The 26,321-nt window shown below is 40.3% G+C and overlaps 1 protein-coding gene across 1 annotated transcript in view; it reads right to left on the bottom strand.

Moving 5' to 3' along the window:
* LOC134878571 (RNA binding protein fox-1 homolog 3-like) overlaps positions 1-26,321 on the bottom strand; it is a 393,703-nt gene that overhangs the window by 301,305 nt on the left and 66,077 nt on the right. The window contains exon 3 of the mRNA XM_063904677.1: positions 6,917-7,012. The gene's annotated coding sequence lies outside the window, so the exon portion shown is untranslated. The remainder of the gene's footprint in view (positions 1-6,916; positions 7,013-26,321) is intronic.

Consider the following 26,321-nt stretch of genomic DNA (forward strand, 5'->3'; position numbering starts at 1 on the left):
AAAACTTATAACACGCATAGAAGACTTATCTAGACAACCATTTATTTCAAAACATTTCAAATAAAACAAGCCTGTTCTTTAACCCATGGATATTATAAGACATTCAGGTAATATACAGTACCTTGCTCTGTGTTAAACTGTAGGACTGTACAGTTTTAACATCATTAGAAATGTCATATTAAGTTCATTTCCAGGTTCATATTTGTATTTTGTGCCTCTACTGTGACATGTATCCATGCTTTAATGTTCAAAAAGCTCTTTATATTTCTCATACTGTCTGTGCTGCAGCACTTCTTTTCATCCTCTGTCTGAAACCAGAGTCCAGTCTGCTCTGATTGGTTTACTGACTGGCTCTGTTGTGAATGTTCAACTGCTTAAAAATGCCCCTCCCATAGCCTATAACATATAATAAGTTGAAGCACATAGTGACGTCACTATGTTATGGAAGTAAACAAAGGAGTCTAATTTAAATAACCCAAAACCTATTTCACGCACTACAGGAAAGGTATACATATGTCCATAATATTAATATTCAAATGATTTTACTACATGTTTCTGTTGGATTTTTGCATGTCCGTTAATTATGTTTATAGCCTTGCTTGGTGGGTGTCAGGTACACATTAGGCTACATTAATGTTACTAGTAATACATTATTATTAGATTGACATAAGGATTTCCCTGGGTGTAAGATGTTATAAAGCATAACCGACATTTCGGGCTTGATTTGAATACTTTAAATGTAAAAAAAAGATATGTGCAGCAGCGCTATTAAACAGATGGGTTCTTCAAGGAAATAACACTTTGTTCTACATTTTCTCCAAAAGGAGTAAAAGCAGGTCCTCCAAACTGTTTAGTCATAGGAACAGAGATGTTCAGTCACACACCAAGGGTGAACCTTAAATAGCTTAAAGAGAAAAAGACCAAAAACAGCAAGAGCTGCTTACAGCCACATTACTCCCTCCTCTAATGTCGACCTCAGGTGCATTCACACAGTGTTTGGAGCAAGTTAATCAAACTCACTGCTGAATTCTTCAGGCTGGCTAATTTGTTGAGGTGAGAATAAAACAAGAGAACTGCCTTTCAGGGGACCCAACAACGGCTGTTGTATTCTCCTGGGAGAAAACCTTTTAAGAAAGTGTTGGAAATTATCCAAAAACGGCAGGAATTTCTCTCATTTCATCATCTACAAGGACTTAAATAATAACTTTGACTCAGTGGTGGAAAGTAAATAAGTTCATGTACCCAATTCTGAAGTACTTCAATTCAGTATTTCCATTTTATGCAACGTATACTTCTACTAGACAACAATTTGGAAAAGAATGTTGTACTGTTGTACTCGTAACGGTCAGTCAGGGTCAGGGTCAGGGTTAGGGTCAGGGTTAGGGTCAGGGTTACTAATTAGGAGTGAGTTTGCAGCTTTATATTTTCAAAACCAAATGCAACTCAAATAAAGAATTATGATTCACTGTTACGCCATTCTGCATACTAAGTTATTTTACCTGTGGCACTTTGAGTACATTTTGAACTTTTACTTTAAGATTTTAAATGTCAGGCTTCTACTTGCAGCAGGGTATTTTTACTCTGGAACTATTTTTACTGAAGTAATTCTTCCACCACTGATTGAACTCGATATTGCTCTTTGCAGAGAAAAGCCAACGCTCGGGTACAAAGACAGGAGATGTGATGCGCTTTGACTCCCCATCAAACACTCCACTATGTCGAGATGACAAAACACAATCCATCAACTATTCTCATGACAAAAAAAATACTATTGATGTCTTTTCAAGCTCTGCAAGCTTCTAATGAAGTAAGATTGTAAGCTTTTGCCAGATTTCTTAATCAAGTTACAAAACAATAGGTAACTTTTTTTCCTTACAGTGACATTAAAAAAGATGTGATGAGATAACAGTTATATATAAAAAAAAAAATGCAGATTACACGCAGGATATTGATTTTCTAAAACACAAAAAAAAGCATAGTGTGTTTGTTGTTTGTTGTAAAGGAGCCGTTCTTAATTCTTCATTTACGTCCTGTAGGCTAATTATTTAAGTGTGAATCTATACGCCTACTGCCTGAATCTGCTTTATGGTGTTCACTTTCTTCTGCCTATTTGTTATTTTCTTAATTCAGCAGGTGAGCCCTTATGTTCATACAATGTTGTTTGTGTGCTTAGCTGTATTGTATGTATTAAACTAAAATGAAACATTTTCTGTCAGCTCTCTCAGAGCTGCTTTTTAAACTGTAGTATGTGTTTCATTGTTGTATTGGCCTGAATGTGCTTAATGAAAGGCAGGATATCCTTAAAACTAAATATATTTGGTTACTCATTTTCTAAGCTTACATTGTTTTGTCGTCTTACATAACACACTTCGGTAATAACACCCAATTGATATTTGTTTTCTCATGTATTTATTTGCATTGAATTACATATTGAGGTGATCTAAAGTAACGGAAAGTAACCTGGTTAAACTACTTTTGCATTTCGTTTTTACATGTCGTTTGGAAAATGTAATAGAAAACATTTCTAAAATAACCCTCCAAAACCTTGCTTTAGCTACAACTATAGTCCAGACCAAAACAGAGAGCTGGCAAGTTAGTTTCCAAAAAACAAAAGACAATCAGGTGAAGAAACAGGCCAACAAAAACTCCAAATATCCCCCAGCCTCAGAGAGCGGCCCCTGCACCTGTGACCAGGTAAACTTTCCTCACAGTGGTTAATGGACACGGCGGCTGTTGTTTACTGAAGACTCCCCACAGAGGAGACTAGCTGACCCATGTCTGCAACCAGTGAGTGGTACAAATGGCAAACATCTCTTGGAGTCATTATTTATGCAGGAATGCCCTTGGGAGTCTTTGCACTTGTTTACACAGTCACGGCACAGTCCATTCATGACGGCTCCGAGTAAATGAGCCGCTTGCTACCAATTTGTCCTGGACGACGAAGCTTTGGGGCTCTACTACCCACAGTTACCTTGGGGTGTGTGTGTGAGTATTTGTGTATAGAATGGAATGGAAAAGAGGCCGTGAACCGACCTGGAACCACGGACACTGAAGCCCCAAGGGTATTAGGAAGTGCAGTGTCACATTTAGAAATAAATGAGTAGGTGTTTTTTTCAAAAGGAATGCCATGGACTTCCACCTTTGAAATGGGCGGTTTGTTGGCCTGAGGAAGAGGACAATGGTCAAAGTAAGTGAGCACTACTTCCCCCATGAAACCAAGACAGGAGTTCTATGCAGGGTAATCCCAAAGGCAACATGAAGACAAAGTGAAAGTTTCAGTGAACATGTGCAAGTTCTGTTACTTGAACGCATTATGTGCATGTCCCATAAGAGAATCATTTTGATCATTGCCTTAAAAGTTATTATGCTCAAGACTTAAGCCCTGGTTTTTTGTTGAGTCACCCTTGGATACTTTACACTTTGTATGTCTCCAAGGGGGCAATTTGGGGTACAGAGCAGTAAAGACGTTGTAGACACAATTAAAACCAAGAAAAAAAGAAAAAACATCCACAATCAAGATTAATGAGACACATTTGGTACTAGGTCCATTCGAATCTTACAAAAGCAACAGGAAATAGTTTTACTAGTGGTAAGTTGTGTGTGTGTGTGTGTGTGTGTGTGTGTGTGTGTGTGTGTGTGTGTGTGTGTGTGTGTGTGTGTGTGTGTGTGTGTGTGTGTGTGTGTGCGTGTGCGTGTGTGTTTGTTTTGTATGGGGATGCAATATTATGTAATGACATCCGTTTTATTCACCAACTGCTCTATCTCTTTCTATGTTTCTTTAATGTATTTATTTATTATGTTTTACCTTTTCGTAATGTTCTTTTTTGGAAAAAATGTAAATGAATGTAGAGCATTTATAACCCAACACACTAAATAATAAAGTATACCACAAAATGGTTATTTCTGAAGAAAAATGCCAACTATAAATACTATCAGCAATGATTTCAAAGTGTCTTAAAGATAAATAAAAGAACCACGTGTTAGAACCATCAACATTCTTAAAATGTGATTTGAGTAAAGTAGATAATAATAGAAAATAATACGCTGATACTGTAATATCAAGAGGTATATAAGTCATAATGCATACTGAACATTATTGGAATATTGTATATGAACTATTGTCAACTAATAAAAATATGTCCAAATCCTTCAAATAAATACATAAAAAGAGCCATTGGAACCTAGTTGCGTAATGTAAAGCAGGAATAGGCATAACTGTAAAATGGCAAAAGCTGCAAAATGTTACAGAGGAGAAGCATACATCTTTTTGAGGAAATACATTTAAGCTAATCCAAAATACACAACAAATATCTGTTGGCTTTACATGCATCAACATTTGAAATGGCTCAAGGATCACATCAACTGCTGACAAAATATAACATATAAAACAGTTAAATGACGCATAAAGAACGCACATTTTACTGCCGACTTAATGAATGTCTCATTAATGAGGATCCTAAACATGTATATGAATATTAATACAGCCATTGAATTCTCATTAAGATTCATTTCCTCACATTTACTTTAGACCAAAGCAAATAAACTGTAAGAAATGAGTTACCCTTTTTCTTAATAGAAAGCATTACATTTATATTATCATGGCAATTTAAGGTTCAAAAGCTTCTTTTTTTTTAAAAGCCTCTATGTTTCTAATTCAAAGCTGCCATCAACTGGCAGCTTTTGGCATTTTTATTGTCAATTTACCTCAAAACAAGTGATGTGCAGTTTTCCTGTATGTCTCTATTTTTGTGCATTTTATGTGTGACTGAAAAAGATGTAATTATCCAACAGGGGAGGATTCAATTAAGCAGCAGAGTATCGAGGGCAAAGGACTCCCCCTTATAGGTTTACATTCAGAAACGGTAAAAGGGAAGAAACAGACTGGCAGAGAGAGAGAGAGAAAAGGGGAAAGAAGCGATGGGATAATTTAACAAGGTTCCTCCTAAACCACTCCAAAATCTCCAGAGTTTAATTGCTGGGAGGCAACATTATCCCTAGCAACACTGTGCCTGTCTTTTGGCTGGGATTCGGTGGGTACCTGCTGTATCCACTCCCCACACAATATAGCGCCCACTGAGCCATATAATCCTCTCAGGCCCTCCTCTTCTGGAGAACCACATTCAATCCTGTTGTGACATGGGAAAATCTCCTCTTCTCCATTTTTTTGTCAGGGTACCTGCTTCAAATAAGCCCAATCAGTAGGCGCTGTTATGTGTGCACAATGCTACAGGGAGCCATAGAGGAAGGGAAAACAGAGAGGAAGAGTTAAATAAAAAGGCGTTTGATTTGCTGCTATGAAATCTGGGACTACTTTCCATTCCTCTGCGGAGCTCCCTGGAGCAGCCATAATTCTGTTTATGTTTAAATGTGAATCAGTCACATGGGCTGTTGGCTTCCTGCTGAATCATCGTACACCCCCCCCCCCCCCCCCCCCCCCCCCCACACACCATCACAAAACGCTGGGTTACTTTTCAACCGGCTTCCTTGAAGGAGAAAACACGAAACTAATGCCACTTTCTTCCCCGACTCCTCTTTCAAGTTGCCCTTGAAAAGAAAATTACAACCGCGGCTTTGATGCAATTCTGACATGCTTCGAGATATAAGTGCATACCAGATTATCATTCCAATGAGTCTGTCCTGATGCCTTTTATAGAGCAAGAGCTGACAAGAAGAAAGCATTTCCAACACCGTGCAGAGGGACACGGAAACAGTGGCTCATTACACAAAATGGAAAAGAAGAAAAATTGTATTTCTTTGTTGTCCACTGGTTTGTAACTTAAGTCAATATGGCATTTAGAGACCTGCTGAGATTTCTTTTAATGAGAAGATGAGCTAAATAATGAGACAGTGCAGAAGCAGCGTACTGAAAAAATATCTTTATGTTATTATGTTAATGTTACCTTTAGGTCATCTCAACCCTAGCAAATGAGTTTCCTTACTTTTTATACTCTGTTCACTGAGCAGAAATAATAGTTTTTTTATGCATCGTTTCATTAGATCCTGAATGTTATACGTACAAACATTTGTGCTCTGGATTTCCCCCCCTTGTTATTGTTTTTGGTCAATTGAAAATGTTGTAGTGGTGTACGGTGACAGGTGCAAACGTGCTACACCGGCCCAGAAACAGTTCCATTCAAAAACGATGCAAATATAAAACACACATGTGCTAAAAGACATGCGAACAAAGAAAGAACTTCACCAACTTGACATTTACTAAAATCACTGAATAAATGAAATGCTGCAAGTACAAAAACGCTTTAAACACAAAATGCAAACAGCTCAAAACATAACGGAAACGGGGAAAGTAAAAAGTGATGCACACAGCTTAGATTGGAGCTCTTGTTGATGTTTGGGGATTATAAAGTTGGCCAGCTATCATTTTTACATAAAACGTACCTAATATGTAAGTTGTATTGGTTTATTTGATCATGTGATTCCTTCCGATATAACTGCAGATCTGTTGTAAGCTAGCTAGCTAACGTAGCCAACCTTGTCATTTCAAATACGCTGACAAACACTTCCAATTATAAAACATGCTAACTCTGCCAGAACTGACCGTTGGATTTACATCATAGAGTTGCATGCAATTACCTCTACTATGTATTAAGGTTAGGGTTGTGGTAAGGGTTATGTTTTTACAACTCATTTTCATCAAATTGTACTTGAAAGAAATATATAGGCTTGTATTGTGAGAGTTTTATATATATTGGATATCTTTGTTGAATTACTTGTCTTTGACCTTGTCCTCTGCCATGTTGCTAGTTACCCAGTAGGAATGAACATCTGCCCGACAAAGTTTGGGAAGCTGTAACCCAGAGTGAAAATCCTTTCCATTTCCCCCCTTAGGCTCACAGCTAAAACATGAACATGTATATCATTATCCATCAGTCATGTGAGTGAAAGTGAGTCTTCCTACCTGTCAGAGGCTGGAGCAGTTTGGAAGAGGAGAATCACTTGTTGTAGATTCTGAGAGCCAAGTCCAGTGTCAACGCCACACTGTGCCAATCTCTTCCTGTAGGGAGAAAAGGAGACAGTGTGTCAGATTACGTGTCACTCCATATTGGTTATTTTTCCAGGCAAAAAAATGTGTGTTGCAGTTTCAGTAAAACTTTTACAACTGGCTACTTAAAGTCATATAGTCTTGGATCTTACTTTCTGTTCTGCTGCATAAAAACAATCACATTTTAGAAATTAAAATGCACTCTGTTTATCTGTTTTTAGTCACTGTCCCTTCAATTGACAAGGAACAATGACCTAGAAGAAAACATAACAAAATGACATTATCCGAATTGAAAGGGCCCTATCATGATCATTTTCAGGTCTGTATTTATATTGTGTGCCTCTACTTTGAAATGTTTACATTCTATAATGTTCAAAAAGTGCATGTTCCCCCTTATACTAGTGCTTGTTTCCACATTTTCACCCTTTTTATTTAATTTTTTAAAAACAAATGTTACAAAAAAATAAAGGAAATTAGTTGGGACTATTTTGAGCAGCGGATTTATACAAATGTGATGCTATAGTGAGTTCTTGCAGCTGCAGAACAGTGTAAATGAGAATGAGATAACAGAACATTGTGTGTTCATAGTAACGGAGGAACATGTCACCCAGTTCAACAGTGTGGTTCAGTGATCTGTTTCAAAAGTTTTTTGACAATACTTGAGAGCTTGCCAAGAAGAGAAATTAGGTTTAAATACACAGAAAATACTACCAAGTAGAATATGTTCATCCTTTGTTCCTTTGCATAGAATTTCACCGGACTTGACATATAATCTTTCCACCAATGTTCCTTACCAACAATACCTATAGTACAAGGACAAAGAAACATTGCAAAAAAAGATGAGGCTGTTAATGGGAAATAATATCTGCACTGAGTTCGGAGCAGATGTACTTTCATGCCGCTGCTCACATTCATAAAAACGATAAAAAACTTCCACATCAAACACTGTTCTAAGAAATAAGATGGTGGGGTGGAAGGTTAGCTCATAATCCATAACAGACAGTTAAGTGCGGCCATGCTGGCTTCGAATCCTTATGAAAATTGTAACGGCCTTTGGCACGAGCGCAGAATCGAACAAATCAAAACCGTGAGGCTTCCGCTCATTTGCAGTCAGGCCGTGAAGGCAGGTTTCCTTTTTTTTGTCAAAACCGTGGTCAGCCGTTTGGCTCCCCTGCTGTTTTATTTGTCAGGGATTTGCAGCATCATGGCGGCAGGAGTGTTGAATGAGAGCTGTTTTAAAAATAAACACATTTGCCGGCACAGCGTGTGATTCAAGTAACATTAGGTTATATAAATTGTCGGTAATGATGCACCGGGGACAGCATCTGTGAGCCACAGAGGTCGGCCGTAACATTCTGCTGCACTCTTGAATAAAATGTGATTTTACAGCCTTAACATGAGCAGGTACATACAAAGAGACAAGCAGAGGTCCGAGAGGGGGTAACCCTTGTTGTAGAGGGCAGACACACACACACACACACACACACACACACACACACACACACACACACACACACACACACACACACACACACACATGACACAACAGTGATACACAAACACTGCTGACAAGGGGAAAATATGAAGCACTGTAAAATGTATGAAGAAACGGATGTAAGGGTCATTTTACTGAGCAGCACCATTAACATCCCTGCCCTTGTCTGAACTGAAGCGCAGATCAGTCAGTCACACACACACACACACACACACACACACACACACACACACACACACACACACACACACACACACACACACACACACACACACACACACACACACACACACACAGCAGCAGCATTTTCCCTCTTTTTTTTAACCTCTTTTCAGAGAATGAGAGGTCGACATTTTAACTGCAGCTCGCGAGGAGATGGCTTCCTTTCACCTTGACGGGCTTATAATGAACATTTTTCATTTTGAGCTTAGCTTCACTTACAGAGTCAGTCAGTTATTTTCTCTTTGAACCTTTTTTTCTTTTTCCCTTTTCCCTTTCTGACATTTCCCTCTGTGGTTTTGCCAGGATGATCTTCACAGTAAATGTGTGCCCCTTTTAAAGAAATAGCATACATACGTTGGTTTATTTTTTTGAAAGCGCTCATTTTCATATAGGTCCCTGTATAACGGGCATGTGAGGCATAAAGCACAAACAGTATGCTAATCACACCTGTTTCAATAAGCGCCCTGGTTACCATGAAATGCGTATCATTATGTACTTATTGTTTTGCATTTTGCAGCAGAAAAAGAACGCTCTGCACTTTGAAGAAATATTTGACAGATGGGCTTCATGTTTATGAATGTACATCACGGTAATGAAAATACTAAAGCTGCAATAGTGGACATACAAACATATAAAGCTGAATAAAAACACATGAATGCAAGAGAAGTAGTCACTCTGTAGCGCTCGAAATGACTGCTTTGCTCAAATTAATTACTTCTTAAACCGACCCCACTGTTTCACCTATGTTGATATTATTTATCTAGGATCATATTGATTATTTCCAACAAATTATGCATTTATTTAACTTTAAAAGCACATACACAGTGCCCCCCACCCCCCTCCCAAAACAGCTTTAGAGTTTTATATTTTTTCGTCTTGTTGGTAACAAAACCTTTATATGGCTTTTAACATTTGTTTTTCAGAAAGCGACTCAATACAAAAACATGCAAAATTACAAAAAAGGGATACATAATAAAAGATGTAAAACAACAGATAATATGAAAAAAACAAACCAAAGGGAGATGTAAAACAACAACAAATATTGTAAAACAACAAAATATAAGAGGCAAAAGAACAATATAGATTCATAAGATGACAAAGAGGTGCAAGACAACAACAAAAAAAGTGGCAAAAAAGACATGAAACGACAACAAGACGGACGGATCCATTACAGATTTAGTTTACATATAGTATTTTCCGGACATCGAAATTAAGAAAAAACTCAAATAAATACACAATGCAAAGAACATGCACACACATGAACATTTTTTTTAAATTTGTATAATTGATAGAAAATGATTGTTAATTCAAATTAAATGAATAGTTATATTCATAGGCTGATAGTGTAAAATAAAATATATAGAGTTTTTAAGATATAAAACACATTTTATTTGCACTGCAGCTGGCAGTGCAGTGTTTGCTTTCAGCTTAGCTTGGCTGTTATTGAAAGGAGTGCTTTTGTATATCAGTATGAGTGATGCAAAAGAAAGTACATTATTATTTGATAATAAACAGAACTCCATTTTTCCAATATGTAAAAGTTCAGAGCTTGATGTTTGTTCTGTGATGCTTTGCCAAAAGTCGTTGTCATCCCCTCATTCAAAGTGATGGATTAACTTTACTGGTGGAGAAAACAGGGGGGAAAAAGGGAAGTAAAAAACTCATTGTATGCATCTTAAAACTTAAGATTAGAAAAAGGGGACGACGAATGAAAGAGCTATCAGAACATGTAAGATTGATAAATTATCCTCCATCCCCAGAACTACTAACCCCGAGAATGAGTTTAGTAGCAAAACATAAAGTGCTATCTAGCGAAAAACCTCCCATCCAAAAACCCTGATGTGTATTCAAAAGGCTAGCAAGGCATGACTGTCCCACGCACACATACACACTGGTGGTCACATTTGCCCACATGGGGGGGGGCGTGCTGGCAGGGTGCGTTCCAAGACAGCTGGTGAAAAGCGGGTGTGCTCTGGCTGCTACAAGGAGCAGATTCAGGTGACATCTGTGCCTCCTGTTGCAGCGCAATACTAGAAACACTAAAAGTGAATTACAACATTAATGATAGTGCTCTGCAAGCTGTCGTTCCATATTACGCATCCATTATTCCTTGCATGGGTACTCAGAGGCATCGTGAAGGAATAAGGGCCCCGCCACCACCTCTGCATGTAAAAAAAAAAAAGAAAAAAAAAGGCCACCACTGTGAAAAGGATTGTGGGTTTATAGAGCAACACCTTTCACCGCCATACCATGTAACCGCAAGGCACAGCGCTGACTGGATGACTGACTCTCTTTCTCACCGTCTCCATCCCTCACTCCATCTTTCAAGCATCAACCTCCCAACCCTGACCCTCACACCCCCCTGCTCCCCGCACCGCCGTAGCTATTTCAGACAACGTTTGTTTGATCTTGCCGCCCTCTACAGCTGAATGAAATCAATCTGGGAGAGATGTCATGTGTGAGCAAAAATGATTGGCCGCAAGAATAACATGTATTGGACAACATGGGAGCAGCGTGCCCTCTGCCTCACGCTTGCGAGGCTCGGACATACATGCATGCACGCAAACACACAATGACGCCCGATAGGCATTATGCCGCTGACATCTCTGAGCTGTCACCCATCCCCAGACTTTCAATAACTTCAAATCCCCCCGAAAACCCGGAGAATAAAGGCACAGTCGATCACTCATAGCTCCCTTCACTCGGTTCTTCTCTTCAGGGAAATAACAGCCGAAGGAGGAAAACAAAGTCAGGATCCCTTCCGCTCCCGCAGAAAAGCAGGAGCATCCCCGGAGGACATGGGGAGAAAACTTCTTTCATCATTCTGCTTAATGCATGTTAAAAAAATGGGGTTCATTTAAGATGTTATGACATGAATAGCATGCAGGTATGCACCAAATGTGTGGGAGGATCAGTTGTAATCAAAGGTGGATTTTTAGGAATGAAAAAGCCAGATGAAAAGGTGGAGAAGTGGGTGGTGGTGGTGGTATCACTAACACAGTGATAGGGCTTTTACACAGCCTACACATTTCTATAGGAGTCTGTGTGTGATTTGGATTTGTGCCATGTAGGATCGGATGGCGGGTGCTCCCTCCACAACATCTCCCGAGAACTATAAACAGATCGTGGATACATGTAACCGCAGCTCGGTGCCACTCGCTGAGGCTGTGAGTTCTTCATTCAGGAGAGACTGCCACAAAATGTGTCGTACTTGAAGTGTTTTACAATTACAGGCTGATTATATCAGCCGCATTAGCATATTAAAAGGAAGACTACTTGAACACACAGATAATGACTGAGTGTTAAAAATAATTTCCCCCACTCATTATCGACGACAGACACCGAGAGATCTGGGAAAGTAAATGTCGATAAATAGCCGTAAAAAAAACCTTTACTGTGTAAATAACAACAATTACGGAGAAATTAGATAGGGCTGTGCTGGGGAAAGGGGAGATAATTCTAATTAAAAACGTGCAGATATCTTGGGAAGAAAGCATAAAGCTGTGCATCTATTTAAAGGAGGGAATTATTATTCACCCGTGTGTGAAGAACTTTAGTGTTGTTTACAAGGTGTCACTAAAGCAAATCTCTATTGAATTATAATGGGAGCCAGGAGTTTGCGTTACGAAGGCCTTGTGTTCCTGTCACAGAAAAATGGATTACATCAAATGATATAATGAAAAAAATGTATTGTTTGAAGTAACAAAGTAAACATTGCTACTTTGTTTACTTCTTCATTTTTATCCAAGATCTTTATTGAACGTTTGATAGCCATGTATCTTTGTTGTCTGTGCTTGATGTACTGCTAAGTGTATTTATCTGGAAATTCAAAATGTACACTTTAAAAAAAATTCAGATATAGTTATATACATTATTGTTCTGTGAATAGTTTGTTGTTCCTCTTTAATTCTTAAAATCATGCTAATGTGCGGGAGTGTGTGGGAGAGAAACTCCCTCCAGGGAGAACTTTGGGAGCATTTTAGACCATTTCATGCAAAAAAAACACGTTATAGCACACTACAGGAAAGTGAAACCCCCAAACGCATAATAGGGCCTTTTTAATTTTCAATAATACAAAACAGAGATAAAAGATGAAAGCAGGAAGTGTGACTGAAAAGATATTCTGATTAATACAATGTTTGACCATTTACTGCCAGTCATTTCATCGACTAATTGTTTCAGTGCTCACATTGTTAATTGGCGATGTAGAAGGAGTGACCGACATTGTAATTATAATGTAGGACATCATACTCTGCTTTGTATAGAGCTTTGAAGTGTTTTTAATGAAATGAGGCCGGCTTCACATGTGTGACGGCACTTTTAGTCCTCAATTTCCTATTGCTTTGCTCTCTACTGTTTTTTTGACTCTGTTTTTGTTTTGATTGTTGATATTGTACCTGTTCTTACTCTACCCTTGGAGCACTGAAGGAATGCAATTGTGTTCTCAATAGCTCTGAAACGCCTTTTTAACTTGAACCCCGGACAACGTGATGTGATAAAGAACTTGATACTTTATTCAGAGAAAGTCATGGCGTCAAATTATAGATTTTAATTGACAAATGACAAGCTCCAAGACAACTTTTTCTTTTTAATTCAAGATGACCTGTTTTTTACCACTATTAATGATGGATGATTTAAAATGTTTACATATTGTGACTTTAACAATGTTATTGTTGTACTGTATTGTATGGTAAATGAGCATTGTACGGTGACTTAACGTTCACCATTACATATTTACATACTTTTATATTTCACATTATTGTGTTAAACCCACAGTATATCAGTTAAACTGTAACTGGTATGTTGCACATGTTCATGCTTTTAAAATAGAACAGATTAATGACATGGAATTTACTATTTAAAGGCCCAGTCTGTTTTTTAAAAAAAGTAAAGTAATTTATGGGTTATCTTAGTGGCTTTCTGTCAGTGACTAGCAGGAGATCCCAGCTGTTTGATGTAAAATGCAGCAAAAAGCAAGAAAACAAGCCAAACGCTTTCATCACTGCAATGTTGCTGGCTCATATGGAGCTTTGTCCTCCATTATTGAGCAGCTGAAAATGCGTGCAGACGTGAAGGAGAATGTGAATGTCATGAAATTCATCAGCCTGCGAGAGTTTTTTTTTGTCCAGAGTGCAGGCAAAGTGAGTTTTCACAGGCAGAAATCTCAGCGCCGGGGTCGAGAAATCATTAAGTTATTAACATTTATCAAAAACTTTCACAGCGTCCCTGCAGATATACGATCGCCATTTTTGTCATTTTTGCGCCTTTGAAGTATTGTCATGCCTTCGAGTGCTGTGAAATATTAAGCTTGACGACAGTAGGTAGATTTCAACCCAGCATTTTTTTCTTAAATTCCACTAGCACTTTCAATACATACCTTTCTTGCCCTTTTCCTCCTTCCTACACCTATGTGGCTGTCTGACCAAACTGGTAAATTTGTGCTCTTAATCAGCTTGCCAGCCTTGTCTCTCCACTGGAGGCTGGCGACACGCTTCCCTTCCCCCTTAATTCCCCGGCTCTCAACAGACAGGCGCGCTGATTAACATGCGAGCCCAGGTAGGAGCTCCCTCCAACACAACCCCGCTGCCCACCAGGTCCACACACCATTATCCCTGCTACTCAATAGCACCCATCTCAGTGCACATCTGTCGAGCTGCCGCATCCCCGCTCCTTAATTAGCTTTACAACTTTCCCCCACTTCTGGACGGAAAATAAGGGAGAAATTAGCGGCGGATAGAATGCTGGCAGGAGAGTGGGATACAAAGAGGGAGGAGGACATATGCTGAATGCTGAGATGGAAGATGAAATAGAGTGTGTGTTTACGTGTGAGGGGGCGGCGGTGGCGGACAAGATTCACATTAATTCCTCTCATGTCCAGGCCCCCGCATCACCAGGAAACCTTGTCCTCCTCGCCTCCATGTTGCCGTCTCTCCACCCAGAGGATACCAGGCTTATCTTATCGTGCCACCTCTCACATAGATTTCCCCTTTTTGTGTTTTTTTCTTTCTAAAGATGCTCTTCATGGACGACTTCAAAGCTGCCTTTTGATTCTCGTCCTCTCCTTCATTTGCAGCGTCTCTGTCAGCCCTGGTGGCGCCGGCGAAGGTGGCGTTTGTTACGCTTTGAGCTAATGCTAATCCGCCGTGCTCTCCAGCGTTTCCCCATAAACAAACCAAAGAAAAGTAGCGAGTGAGAGAAAGCAGAGGCATCCAATTAATATGAAATTGTCTCCAGAAGTCAATAAGGTTTTAGTTCCACTTGGGTATATCTAAATGCGCCGAGTAAGGCTAATTATAATCCCATGGAGTATTTATACTATTTACGCTCTACCCCTGTCATTACTACAAACTGTAATCCTCCGACCCCGTGTTGTCTGCATGTGTTGATGAGCCTTATGCCTGTTGCCAAAAATACTCTCATTCCTGAAGGCTCCGGCATGCACAAACAATGTGCAAATAATCACCGTTACTATGGCGATGAGCGTGGAACAATATCATAATCACTGCTGCCATCCTAAAATTTAGTTTCAATCCAGAGGGGCAAAGGTTGCAGTGGGAAAGAAGAACAATGAGCTATTTTAGTCAATCTGCTATTCTACATACATGGCAGCTTCATTAGAACTACCCACTGCGTGCATAACCTTCCGCAGGCCTCCTACCAACCGTCTGCAGCATTAGAAATACTAATCTCCAATGTGTATTTCACCCTCCATCCTTCCTTCCATCCAGCAATTATGCCCCCCGCCATCGAAAGCCATCAAAACAGTAATTTCACTTTTTCACAGGCAGGCTTTTCACATTTCCTTCCGTGAAAGGCCTGAATCATCCCCTTATCTCCATGGCTATTACACAGTGTGCATGAGAGTGAAAACAATGGGCTCGGTGTGATGAGATCACGGCACTTCATTTCTTCCGAGGCCACTCCGGTAAGACACAAAGACAATCCGCAACGGCAGCGAGGAGGGTGGGGATGCCGAGGGGCCGGAGGATTTCTTGGTCACTGAGCCCAGGGGCTGTGAGGCAGGTCATCCCCAGTAATAAGAGAGGAGGATGAGGATGAGGAGGAGGAGGTAATGGCGGTGAAGCGGGCTCTCAGGCTCGGTGGAGGCTTTTTTTGAGGCCCTGAAACCAAAGTCAGTGACTGGAACTCAAAGTCGGACCTTTATTCCTGCTTGTGTATGGAAACCCTGGAGGATGCTGCTGTGGTATGAGCTCTGTGTCGGTTGCAAAGCAGGTCCGTCGTTGTCTTGCAGAGACAGAAGCAGTGCTTGACTGAAGAGGGTATGGCAGAGTGAAGTGACAGGTCTGGAGAGGGGGGTGGACACTGGAGTAGCAGGAAGAGACAACTCACTAGTGAATAAAACACTAGGTCTGAGATCCAAAGTGCAGTTATCTCATTCCTTTCCTTTACTCCCAATCACTCAGAAATACTTTTTTACCCTAAAGGCTGAAAAAAAATTGCTATTTTTTTCCTAATCAGCTTCTTTCTATAAGCTTTCAGCCGGTTTGGCTTGTGACCTTTTGAAAAAAATGTCTACTTGAGACCCATCATCACGGATTGCATATAACTTTTTTTCCCTTCCTTTGTTGCCTGTTTTTTAAGAATAATTTTTAGAGGCCTTGAGGAACATAGTATGAAGCAAATATTGGAGAAAGTCTGAATAAAGGGATAAAGGTAGAACAATGTGTGCTTTTGTTAATCATCGTGTGACTCCTCAGATTTATATACAATTATGTGTCAAAGTCAGAATAATACTGGTCTTTTGTTCGGTATTCTCACTGATTCTGAGAGGGATCTTTCTTCAATGACATTTCTGTGAACTGATAAAGCTCAGTAGCTAAGTGTTAAAGAATGTTTTTCTTCTTTTCAGACTTTGTTCTAACTTCTAACTATGTTGGTTGTTTTAGTCCATCTTGGGAACATTTGTCTGTTTATTTGCTGATCATCATCTCAAATTGTGTTTGTTCATCTCTTGCACTTTTCCGTTGAGTCATCCTCTTTTGGTAAACATGTTTACCATTTTTATTGTATCAGGCATCCCAAACTTGTGTGTGAAAAGATGCATTCATTTCTTTTCATTATATAATCAGTGCACTCTATTTTGACTATTTTTGCACTTTCTTGGAATTTCTGAATGCATCTTCTTAATTATCTTTTGCCAATACCTCTGATAAGATATTACCAGTTAAATACCCAGGAGTCCCTGGAAGCAGAGTGCAAGTAATATATGGGACCAAATAATGCTCATTTCCAGGGTTCATTTGTGAACGATGTGCCTTTGTGACATTGTTGCAAGATTTAATGATCCAAAAACTCTCTATTGTTCTCACACTGTCTGTGTTGCAGCATCTCTTTTCACCCTCTGTCTGAAACCAGAGCTTAGTCTGCTCTGATTGGTTAGCTGGCCATGCCTTAGAGATGTCCTGCCCCTTAGCTTATCACATACAATGTGTTGGAGAACTAGCCAATAGGAGCACAAGTGTTACATACTGTAGTGATGTCACTATGTTACAGAAGTAAACAAAGCACTACAATCAATACACTACACACACTACAGGAAAGGGAAAATCCCAAAAGACTTAATGATAGCTCTTTAAGAAAAACTAAAGCAATGCCGATGCACACTTAACATCACAAATACCCATCTTGCAAAACAAATGTTTTATACTTCTCATTTAGGTTCTGGGCACCTGCTAGTTTTATTTATGCAGACCATCAAGTAATAACATCTATAAAATACCAGCAGTTGTTTTATCATCACAGTGAGGATCAGGTGTTTATTCGATGTTGCATTATTTCCGTAAAGGTACCACAGGGCAGCAAATCAATCTGCATGTAAACAGCATTACCACGCAATTATAACACATGCAATTATGTGTAGATTTCATGGCTTTGCTAATTGCTATTTGGCTCATACTGTGTGGAAATGGAGGGGAAGCTTCCATTAGACAATGTAGGCATAAAATAATTGAGCATTCATGAATCAATAATGTAAAAAACTGAAGCATACACTGTTAAGATTAAACCAAGTTGTATTCTGTACATGCTTATGACACACTGATTCATTGACATATCTCCCAGCCTCCATTTTCATTACCAAGTGTCTGTATAGCACACACACACACACACACACACACACACACACACACACACACACACACACACACACACACACACACACACACACACACACACACACACACACACACACACACACACACACACACACACACACACACACACACACACACACGCACACACTTCCTCTCTATCTCTCACTCCATCTCTCTTCCTCTTTTTCTCATTGGAAAGGGGGAATCGGGTGGGGTGGAATGATCGTGTTAGGGGGTTCACAGAAGACTGACTGTTTATTATTGTCTTCGGCCCACTTAACTCTGACAGTAACAGAATGAGATGGGGAGAGAAGCGAGTGCCATTAATCACGGTGTCGGGAGGGCCTGAGCCGAGCCCAGACGCATCCATATCGCATGTGCCTGGGAGAGGAACGCAAAGTGATTTTCAGGCCAGCCGGCCTCGCAACGCCACAGCACAGCCTCCAGGTTCAGCCTGCAGGCGTTTGAGGAGTGTAGGGGGGGGGGGGAAGTGGGCGGCTTTTCAGAGTCAATCTTCTTCAAATGTTCTGAGACATTGCACCCCTTGCTACCAGCAAACCTAAACATGGATCAGTACTATTTAAAACAGGTCTCCTACAGGAGTATCACTGAAAGAGCAAAGTCATTAACTGTTATTTTGAACTTCATCGCAGCAACACGAGATTAACAGGATTAGATGTGGGTGTGGGCATACTGAAGTGATATATTCTAAAAGTTTTGGTGACAAGTGGCGAAATTAGCATATGGTCGCCGAAAAAGTGCACTCAGCTCAGACGTCAGCGGCAGTCTGTCAGGCGTCAGTCTGTGTGAGCTGGCCCATCATGCAGGGCCGTGTGAAGCCTCCGCACACGGCTGATTGACAGCTGTGTCTCTTAAGTCTCCCCCTCCGCAGCAACACCAGCCGCACACCTTCCTCTGCTATCAGTGACACCCAGATGTGCCAAAGCAGCTGTCTCCCAGATTATTCCTCCGCGTCTCCGAGCCGCCATCTACATAGACAGCCGTCTAAATATTTAATCGTGCCAGAAGGCGCTGCTGTACCGCTACACTTTAGCCGGGGAAACGCAGGGAAAGATAGACTGTGAGAAATGAAAGGAGAAAAGTCTGGGAAAAAGGTGAAAGGCTGGCGAGGTCAGGGCTGGGCCGGGCTGAGTTACAGGTAAAAACTCAGGATGACAGTATATGCCACAATTGTTTGGACAAATGACAGCACTGCAGGAATAGATGACAGGCTGCTTTTTGGATAAACCCTGAGGACAACCTCGCCTGACATCAAAAGTCTAACAAGCCAGACAAGACCATTCTGATTTCCTGCCGTACCTTCAGGGAGAGACAGAGGCCTCCTTGAATGTGACATTGCTAACTATGATGCAAAAATTACATTGCGTATATACTGTATGTCTGTCTAGATATTCTGTTGCTTTTGCATGTTCATCTGAGTGTGTCATCACTGACAGCTGATCAGAATACACACAGCGCCTGAGGTACTTTCTGTAATTCTGACTTTTTTTTTTTTTTTTTTAAGTCTTGGCTCATTCCCAAGCAACAGATTGCTGCTATCGCTGGAGTTGCGCCTCACAGATGGAGCAGCATCACTTCCTGAGGAGCCTGACAGGATCAATCCAGGAGCTCATTCGCTTGCAGTCAATTAAGCCATGTTAGTTTTGACAGGAGCCACGGGCAAAATAACAGCCGTCACTGTCTGCGAGGAAATATTGTGACCAAACAAAAAAATCACTTGTTTACTGCATGGGAGGGTGGGGGTGGTGGGGGGGACTGACTTTACAGAGAAAGGGCTGCCGGCTGCATGGAGCCACAGCAGGCGCTCAGGCAGACATGACGGAGAGCGACTGCTGAACCTCAACAACAGTCCGGAGTTTAATTTGAAAACATAAAGCACCCTGGGAGATTTAATGAATTCCTAAATGAGGACTAATCATGACCTTGATCGATTCTGATGGCATATTCCGTCCATCTGTCCCGCCTTTCTTACCCAGCCAAGATTTTTTCCCGCCCATTTCGTACACTTGTTTTCATTCTTACGTGTGATATAGGTCATTTGAGTTGCTCATAAAAACCTCTGATTCCTTCATAACCCAAATGATTTCTGAAGTAAATAATACAATAGAGGCAAAAATGAAACAACATAGAAATCTCGGCGCGCCACCCACTGAGAGGAGAGCCGGAGCAGCTATCTTTGAACCTATTGGAAGGAGAGTGAAACTCTTTGATTAGGACATGTAGGTAGGTAGCTGTGGGCGATGGACTGAAAACACTTGGCATCTGCTAGCAAGTCTCCACACACCCGAGGTGAGGGACACACACCAACACACACACACACACACACACACACACACACACACACACACACACACACACACACACTTTTCCCTGGCTGAGCTCGGCTTTACCCTGGGCATCATTACAGACACTACACATTCCTCCTTTGAAGGGTTATCAAGGCTCCTCATTAAAGATGTCCCTGGCTTTCTTAGTGATGTGGGCCTCCACAGGGCGTAATATACCCCCTTTAATTAGTTTGCAAACTCATTAGTGTGTGCCGGGCAATTAAATGTCCTTCCCTCAGAATAGTTTACAGCAGGACAAAGGGATCCCAGGGGCTGTCAAGGAAGTAGGGCTTATAGCCGAGACAACTGTCCCTCCTGTATGGGACCGTTATTAAGGAGCTGCGGCCCCTCAATCAGTCCTCTTCTACTGTGCAGTGCTGAGGGACAGGCTACTTCCTATGTATTTACTGTGTCCTTATATTAATAATACAAACAAAACAACTACTCATCCTTTATGATTGGCAATACCAACTACTTTATGCATACGTGAGATGGTGTTACCCCTTGGACGTTAATTTAAAAGGTAATGTACTTTTTATGTGCATACAACCTGAATAATTACCTGGAGGAAAAATACATTGTGAAGGTATGGCAGGGATCTCATGGTGTTTATTTAAATGTCTGTTACATAAAATCAACAATCAAAATTGAATCAGGAGAAAATAGTCAAAAACCTTTTACTCGTACTTCAAGCTAATTAGGTGCATAGCCACGTCAGGCATTTTGCACATGTGTTAGAACTGGGCCAGTAAAATCATTTATTAAAGGGGTCCTATTATGCTTTTTGGGGGGTTTTCACTTTCCTGTAGTGTGTTGTATAGGTTTATGTGCATGTAAATGGTCTGCAAAGGCTCAAATCTCAAAGTTCAGTTTCACTCCCACACTCCCCCCCACCTGACTTTACTTCTGTGAAACATTGACATGACTATCTAACACTAGGGCTTCTATTGGTTAACGCTCAAACAAAATGTACGTCATAGGCTAAGGGGCGGGACATCTCTAAGTGGTTGACTATTCACAACATAGCCGGCCAGCAAACCAATCAACTCAGACTGGGCTCTGCTTTCAGACAGAGGGTGAAAAATGCTAATTGGGTGTTGAGTTATATTCAAAATCATTTTCAGGTTCATCCTATTTCAAAGAATGTCATTCAATAGCTTTATATTTGCTCAAATGTTCTAGATATTATGAATATGATTATATTTATTCTTTTAGCATCATGTTGGAATGCAGCCTCATGGTAAAGAATTTAAAACATATACGATTATATCGACTTTAAAAAAAAGAAAATGTAGGCATACAGTAAATATATAATAAACGTGAAGGGACAGGTGGTAGGAATACTTCAATCTGAAAGGCGCTATAAAAATGGGCCTCTATTTTAGATTGTAAAACACTTTCATTTGTTTTTATAGATTTATATTTGGTTTATCATCTGAAGTTCACAGCTCTCTGCTCGCTCTGATACTAGCCCCGGAGGAGCCCAAGGCAGATTCCTGTGCACTGTGACTCTCTATAAATCCAGCCAGCATGAAATCTCAAGGAGCTGACGTTGAGACGAGAGCCAATCTGCCTGTTTACACCATCTCATCTTACACAGAAGCCTTGGCGCCTGCCCCGCAGAAACACCCCCCCCACACCTCCCCCAACATGTTTGCAGAAGTGTTCATGCTGAACAAAGTGATTGTATCATCTGGGCCTACTCTTCCATTTGTGCTGCTGCTTCTCCTGAAACCCTTTTTCAAGCTGTGTCACCCCCAACTCAGGCGAAGTTTGAAAAATGGAAGAAGGGAACCATGCAAAGTGGACATATTCTCCAGCCTGCCGTAAAATAACCGGGGGATGGACCATTAGCCATTTGCTGCTACCGACCGAGTGGCAGATCTCGCATCTGCACAAACAGAAGGTCAAAAGAAACTTAACAAAAGAACAGCACGGGGAGGAAATAATAATGAACAAAGAGCGAATTCATTTCATGGACTGTTTTTTACAGGAAAATAGTCTCAAAACAAAACTGATAAAAGATGGTGCTTGTTTTGCTTTATTAAGTCCAAGAGGAGATAATCCTGCTCATTCTCTGACCTTGCTCGCTGACTAAAATGCCAGCTCCACTGCCCTCTCAGCCCACCGTTAGGGAGGAACAGCCTGGACTAGACATGTTCCTCCACTTTTCCAAGGCACAAACCAGTCAATTTGTCATCCAGTGAAGAGGTTGAACCTTTAATTAAAGTGGAGAGCTGCCACCATCAGGGCCCCGGCTAAATGTCACATGATAAATAACGGCAGAAGATCTGAAAAGCTCCCTTGGAGTTTCCTTCACTCTGGGGGGATAAAAGGCCACACACATTACAGGGTAACTGCATATCAATATGTTAAATAGGTTCAATTGTATAAATTGATTAAATGACCCAATTGCGAAGCAGCCATGCTTCAGAGACCCTGTTGTTTGAGCAGTGAATGTTGACAACGTCACGTAGGCTGGCTATTAATGGGAACCAAGCAGGGAGAATGTGGCGGTGAGTGACATTATTAAAGCAGATGATGGGTTTCTGAGCAGATCATTCACTGAATGCAATCGATAGCTCTGTGTCTAAACGCTCGGGCAGGAATTACACTTCAAGGCATATTGCCCAGGGTAAAATGACACTGCCATGAAAATGCATTGCTATGGACACTATTAGAAAGGATTGGCTAATTACATCCACAAGAAAATCTGCAATCTTTATAGGTGCTTCACATTTACAGTGAATAAATGGCAGCACGCATGAGATCTAATGAAGCCTCGATTATGATCAGAGCATATATATAGTGCGGCAGGCGGTGAATCTGTCTGACTGTACAATCCAATATTTCCAAAAGCCTGTTGTCTGAAGTCATTTGTGGAAGCACTGACAACCCCCTCTTTGTCTTGCTTTCTCCCCCCCTTGTCCACACAGCATCAGCGTATATTTTCAAAATTGGTTCATTTCACTCTGCTGATTATCAGGCAGCTTAATCTTGACCCTTCAAATCTCTGAAATTATCGCCCTGTCTCTTGTCTTCCCTTTCTCTCGGAAACCTCTTGAATGTGCTGTCAATTCCACTAAATTCCTCTCTCATCTCTCAGCACTTGATCCGCTAATCTTGCCTTTGTGTCAGTCACTCGACAGAAACTCTTCCTCTGTTACTCAGTGCTGAAACACAGCCTCACCTCCACCGTTTTCACACCGTCGGTTTCACATAACAGCGCTCAATAACATCAAATATTTTACTACAAAAATAAGTCCAGATGTATTTGACAATTTCCCTTAATGCAATATTCACAATGCCCGTTTCATAAATGTAAAATTTGACTGCCAGAATCATAATTTCATATGAATAATGCAAGTCGTAATAAATTCTGGGCAGCCTCAGAAATATAATAAATGCCCCATACATGCACTATATTGTCCTTTTTATTTAATGTAATGCATTATTAATAGTTTATATTATTCATATGTAATCACAGGTTTACATTGCTACTTTACGGTCACATATGTTTCTACAGTGGCCAACAGATGCAAACATGCTACAACGGCCAAAACATTTCTACTAGGAGAAACGTAGCAAACATTCAGATTTCAAATACAATAAAAAAAACAAAAAGTGTGCTTTGAGCTTATCAGTCTGGTGTATTTGTATTTTCTGTGTGTATATGATAGAGAATAATGTAAGGCATACTTGTGCCCCTGGGAATGTCACATCAGACGGCCAGTTTGTAATAATGCAAATATATAAATATTGCCATACCTTCATCAATTGGCAATAGGCTAAATCACCTAAACTAAACCTACATTTAAATATACAAGATTGAAATAGTATTCTCTTCAACATATACGCTCATTACAAGTAGGGCATTATTAACATGTTAATGTTTGTTTTGCCAGTATGTTTAAGCAATTGGTTAAGATAAGGGACATTGTGATATTGGTAAAATAGTGCAAGTGTTAAATAGACATATTTAGAGTTAACACAATCCAGGCAGGAATGACGTGGTTATTCATAGATAATGGTGCTTTTGATACTTGACATCCTCTGGCACATGATGTTCTTCCCTGACCCCGTAACACTCTGGGAAGAATAACGTTTGTTGTTCTCTTCATACAATTTTGGAAGATGTCTTTAAAAGGCATTGAACCAATGCAATTAGATGCTACACATGTGTGCATGAAAGGCTATATGTATATTTGGACATCATATTCACTGTCAAGCTCTTTTGGATTGCAGTCAGTCTCAATATATTTTACAGAGTAAAGTGATGGGGAATCTCTTTGTATGTATTTTTGGGGTATTTTATTTCATATTAGACCAGAGAAAGTAGAAAAAGGCTTAGGAAATAATGTGTTTTTGCTAAACCATCTACTTCTTCTATTTCTGATTATGTCAAATATCTAAATAAGTATCAGAAATCTGATTTAGAAAATGGTGTTTTGGGGGCATAAATATCCATAAGTTGTAAGAAAAGGAGAAAACATTTAACCAATATAAAAACTAGTGTCAAAGTAGAGTAGAAAAAGGATGAGTGTTATACAGAATTGTGCAAAATATTAAGAGGGATGAGCAGGGCTTCCAGTTTTTTTTTTTTTTAATGCATTCACATGATGTGCATTACTGCATACTGTTTGTTTAGGGGGTTATATGGGGGTCAATTTCAGTAAAGGTACCGGGCCTCGTTGATGATATCAACCATTCAACTTTTACAAGCATGTTTTTTTCTTATGAAACACAGTATATGCTTGTGAAACATGTTTGTTTGTGAAAATATATGGATATGAGAGGTGTGTAATTCTGGTGTGTACAGCTCTTCATTATTTTTGTAAACTTTGATCTTCTTTGCTACATGAGCTTCCTTCCTCATGTATAATGTATGTAAAACTCTAATTACTTTGTCTTGCGTTGGCAGAAGGTGCTCCCTTCCTATAACATCCTCATCAACTGACAAATATTGTTAATAATTCAAGCCTCATTGCTGTACTTAATCTACCTCATTTTCTAATCCTCCTAATAATTCATTTGTTCAGTGATTAATTACGCTCATTTGTGTCATGTGGAAACAACATTTGTTTTTAATTGTGCATGTCTAAAGAATTTTCCAGTCGTCCCATTTGTGCTCGGCGCAGGCTGTTTCGGAGCTTTTGGTCACCGCGGGGTTTCCGAGTTGAGTTTTTACTCTTCGACGCCTTTACATCCGCCAGCGATCAGACTATCCACCATCACGCCATATGTGGCATCACAGTTAATTACTCAAGAGGAATTGGCTGAAGACGCGGCGTAACAGCAGGTGAGGAGCTCCAGCCCAGAGCTAAACCAACACTAACCGGTCAAGCTCAGCTGCCCTCGCTCCTCCGCTGCCTGAGACGCGCAGGATGAGCTCTTTCACGCTGCTTGGCCTTCATTACAGATCAGGGAAGGTGCAATTAGCAAACCCCCTCCCCCCGCTAGTTTATAATTACCTTAAGACACCCACTTAAACAGAGAATCTGATAAATCAGTTCCTGGTGCCTATCGCAGCCCTGGACGCTACATTATGCCAACAGATGTCAGCTGCAGCCATGGACAGGTCCCTGGGTGGCAGTGACAGCCAAAAACACCGCCAGCAGTTCTAATGAATAAGAATGGCCTTTAAGTTTCTTTTTTTGTGCCTCAGGTTTATGGCTATATTTCTAATGAATCAGGAATTTAGAAGAAAAAGAAAAGAGGCATGAGAACAAAAGGTCAATTAAGAGTTGTGAAATGCAACAAATTACACATTGTTTGATGTCATCCCCCCCGGTCGGTGACATTTGTGCTGAAATATTATTTTCTAATTTACACATGCAGAGTGTATAACAGTAGGTGCAAAGTGAAGAATTTTCTTTCAAGCTAGTTTTCATATTACAAAAGTGCCTTTTAGGGGGACATTTGCATGGAGAAGTTAACCATGTGGTGACTTACACATTATGTTCAGAGAGTATCTTCATTGGACAACCGCTGCTTCTCGATTATGGGAAAGTATTTTGAGTTTGGAAGAAATGTTACACGAAGCAAATCAAGTATCATGGAAACCAATCCTCCACAAGACACCCATAAACAAAGCACAGAGTTGGCATGCAAGGGAGAAGGAGATGTTTTGGTTTAGCAATGGT

The sequence above is a fragment of the Eleginops maclovinus genome, chromosome 16 (assembly GCF_036324505.1).
Source record: "Eleginops maclovinus isolate JMC-PN-2008 ecotype Puerto Natales chromosome 16, JC_Emac_rtc_rv5, whole genome shotgun sequence".
In the NCBI taxonomy this organism is placed as follows: domain Eukaryota; kingdom Metazoa; phylum Chordata; class Actinopteri; order Perciformes; family Eleginopidae; genus Eleginops; species Eleginops maclovinus.